Here is a 4,291-nt window from a genome sequence, read left to right on the forward strand (position 1 = left end):
CATCCTTGGACGTGCACACAGAAAATCACAAACAGCACATGAGCACGTTGGACACAGGGCTTCTCAGTGTCAAGATGGAAGACAGTCAGGATGGAGACAGCGATGAAGATACATCAGGCCTGGATGATTTTTCAGGATTGTCACCATATGAAAGGAAGAGACTGAAGAACATATCAGAAAATGCAAACTTTTTTGCTTCACTTCAGTTGTCTGAGTCAGCTGCAAGATTCCGTGAAATGATAAAGAAGAGACAGCCTTCTGAATCCAGAAGAAAGAAGCCCAAGAAGAGAGAAAATGGAATTGGATGTAGAAGGTCAATGCGATTACTAAATGTAGATCCTTTAGGAGTTTCATTACCGGAAACCCCAACCCAGTAGTAGAAGATGAAAATCCTTTGTTACCTCCTGGGCCTTTAGAAATGACTCCTGAAAATCGAGATGATAACGGTGAACTACTTAAAGGATTTCTACAGACTTGGGCAGAAGTGAACAAGACCAGTAGTAAGAATAATGAGAAGGAGTTATCGAGCATTAAAAGCTACAAAGCCAATTTAAGTGGCATGGTCATTAGTGAAGATACTGTTTGTAAAGTTACCAAAGGTTCAATATTCTCTATGGCTTTTCATCCATCAGAAATTAGAACTTTGGTGGCAGCTGGGGCCAGATCTGGGCAAGTTGGACTTTGGGATTTGACTCACCAACCAAAAGAAGATGGAGTTTATGTTTTTCAACCCCATAGTCAGCCGGTGAGCTGTCTTACTTCTCACCTGCCAATCCAGCTCACATATTGTCACTGAGCTATGAGGGCACATTACGCTGTGGGGATTTCTCCAAGGCTGTTTTCGAAGAGGTGTATAGAAACGAGGGAAGTAGCTTTTCCTCCTTTGACTTCTTGGCAGAAGAAGCCTACACTTTGATAGTAGGACACTGGGATGGAAGTATGTCATTGGTGGATAGACGGACACCTGGAACTTCTCATGAGAAACTGATCACTTCTTCTTTGAGCAAAATAAGAACTGTTCATGTCCACCCAGTGCATAGACAGTATTTCATAACTGCAGGATTGAGAGATGTTCATATTTATGATGCAAGACACCTGAATCCCAAGGGAAGCCAGCCTTTGATTTCTTTGTCTGAACACACAAAGAGCATTGCTTCTGCTTATTTTTCACCTCTGACTGGTCACAGAGTAGTAACCACATGTGCTGATTGTAAACTGAGAATCTTTGACAGTAGCTGCATATCCTCTCAGATTCCTCTCCTCACCACCATCAGGCACAACACCAATACTGGGCGATGGCTGACCAGGTTCTGAGCTGTGTGGGACCCTAAACAAGAAGACTGTATCATCGTGGGCAGCATGGCCTATCCACGGCAGGTGGAAATCTTCCACGAGACAGGAAAACGGGTGCATTCTTTTCTCGGTGGAGAATGCCTGGTTTCTGTGTGCTCCATCAATGCTATGCATCCAACTCGGTATATTTTGGCCGGAGGTAATTCCAGTGGAAAGATACATGTTTTTATGAATTAAGAAAGTTGCTGGGTTTTTGCTTTAGCAATATTAATTTGTTCAAATTAATTAGTGTCTATTTAATAAAAATAAATTGCTTTATTAATAGGATAAAAAAAAAGAAAGAAAGCAGCTATGTATAACATCTAAACAAATATTGTGGCTGTGTCCAATAAAACTTTATTTATAAAATAGGTGGAGCTGTCAGCCATTTGGCCACAGGTATAGTTTGTGGACTCCTAGTCTATAGTCAATTATTCAAGAGCCAACACTGTTGAGTAAGATCTTTTATTTCCTTCAGGAAAGAATAAGCATGGATCTTCTGAGGTTTAGCTCTCAAACAGTAAATCTGTTAAATCAGCAACAAACAATTCTGAATACAGATTCCTGGGTCCCCCTCTCCTATACTGAGTCAGAATCTTAGGGACCAGGGCTCTAAACACTTTTAGGCCTACCAATAACCCAGGAATGGGTACAATGGAACCGTTCTTACTAATTTCCTTAGCTATAGGCAATCGATATTAATAAACAGTTGTGATTCATTATTCATCACCATTGTGTTGCATAATTTGCAGGAAGTTTACATCTCTGTGTCATAAAATTTAAACAACAACCTACTCCTTCAAGGTCAGTTAGTACAGACTTGAAAGATCTGAGTCAGGCCATCAATAAAATGTGGCAAAATGAAATCCAGGTGGACAATCTGTCACGTTCAAAAGTCTGAAATGAAATATGATCACCAAATGATACAGAAAATTTCAGCAGCTAAAATCCAGCTCCATTACTTTAAAAAAAAGTTGCTGCACTAGGATAACATCTGTTATAAATGCCCGGGATGAAGTCGCTATTAAACTGTATAAAATGTCCTTTAAGTAAAAACATCACACTTCTTTTCCTGCTATGGTCAGGAGCCAAGGCATTTGCATATCATTGCAAAATGCGTGCTATCTAGAGGGTATACATGACAGGCTTTGATGAACCGAAAGCCAAGATCAAGGGTAACTACAAGGAGAGATCTATCTTGGCTTCTTTCACCCACATACATAACTCCCTATGTAGGAACAGCAACTACACATGCATATCAAAAGCTGCATATCTGCTCAACTTCTTAAGAGTGAAAAATATAGTGTCCTCATCCATGAAGCAAGCAGGCAGCACTAAAAGATCTCTAGGGTTCTTTCCAGATTGAAAATCTTAATGTCCTATAATTCTGTTATCCCGGCCTTTGATATGGAATACGCAATGAGAAATAAGCTCAAATCAGGCCAAAATATAAGGTGAGGAATCAGTCTTCCTACTTTTAGTGCACTAACGGAGCTAATTTGTCAACTTGCCCTGGCAAATCCCCTCTGTATCTGGCATTAATACTGGGCCAGGGAGACGGGAGACACTTTGGAAAATAGAGCAATGTGTGTCCACAATCATAATGACTGTTGAGCACAGTTTAGAGGACGCTAAGTTTAAAATCAGCCTTTTTTTTTTTTTTTTTTTTTTAAGAAAAATACACATGAGATTAGTTGGCTTTTTCCACATTTGAACTTTGGGAACTTGGAAATCAATCCAAGAGCTCAAAATATGCCAAGAAGAGGAAAAATCGAGCTGCGGTCTGAGGGGTCCTGAGCTGAAGGGGGTTTAATTGACTTCACTTCCCTCCTTCTAATGCTTTCTCAACATCTAACACAGTGATTCCTCCTCCTTAAACAAATAGTAACACCAAAATCAACAAACCCTGGAAAACCCACCAAACAGTCTGTAATTGGCTCTGGCCTGCTGCAGTTACTACGACTTAATGACGCCATGAACTGGGTCCTGCCCCATTGTGCTCACTTTGGGGTTTCACATCTAACCCAGCATGCAGCTCCCTGGAGCCTACAGCCCTGGGAGTTTGACTTTGGCTGGAGAGATAGCATCCTTGATGCAGAAAACGCCTGAGGAGCACTTCACTTCCTTTCCCTGTGCTACTGAAAATGGAGCCCCGCATCAGTACCACCTGGGAGAACATTGAACATGCAGACTCTTAAGCTTCACCCAGGAACCATTCAATAGGCTCCCAGGTGATTCCCATACACGTTACAGTTTGAGAAGCTCTGGCCTAGAGCTGCCCTTTTCTCTTCTATTTGAACAGAAAGCAATAACCTAGCTTTAGGTAGTCAAGGCCATTGGCTTTCTGGAAGGATGCGAGGTCCTAAATATCATGAGATGTGGCCTAGGACAGGAGCATTGCAACTTTTTCTGGATTTTTCTCTGTGCAGGCAGGTTAATTCTAGCCCCTTATTGTTCATTTCCTAGCCATACAAAAACAGGTGCAGAGTCACTGGTTGGAGGATGTAAAAACAAGGGACTCCTTCTTCCCCCAGGATACCTGGGCCCTGGGAATGACTCAGAGTGAGGTCAGGGCACAGAGCATCACACTGTTTCTGCTACCAGTGTCCAATTTGCCCCAGCCTGACCTTGCACAGTGTGGAGAGCCCAGCAGATCCCAAGGGCCCAAAGGTGGAGCCAGGTTCAGTGCAGAGGCAGCCCCGGGGGATAAGCCTGGCCCACTTGTTCCTGCAGAAATATTTCCAACCCCTGGCTTCTTTATCTCAGCACCTTGAACAGAAGGACACTGGATTTCACACTGCCACTTCTAACATCTTTCCACCATATTCTAAGTCAGTGGTTCTCAACCTTCCTAATGCCGCGACCCTTTAATACAGTTCCTCATGTTGTGGTGACCCCGGACCATAAAATTATTTTCGTTGCTACTTCATAACTGTAATTTTGCTACTGTTATGAATCG

At 42.3% G+C, this 4,291-nt stretch overlaps 1 pseudogene across 1 annotated transcript; it reads left to right on the forward strand.

Annotated features, from left to right (window-relative positions):
- The first annotated feature begins 221 nt into the window (after positions 1 to 221).
- Positions 222 to 1,537, forward strand: LOC308523320 (WD repeat-containing protein 76-like; annotated as a pseudogene). Its single transcript has one exon. The product of its transcript is annotated as a WD repeat-containing protein 76-like (transcript).
- Positions 1,538 to 4,291: the final 2,754 nt, after the last annotated feature.

The sequence above is a fragment of the Myotis nattereri genome, assembly GCF_964212035.1.
Source record: "Myotis nattereri genome assembly, chromosome: 8".
Taxonomy (NCBI): domain Eukaryota; kingdom Metazoa; phylum Chordata; class Mammalia; order Chiroptera; family Vespertilionidae; genus Myotis; species Myotis nattereri.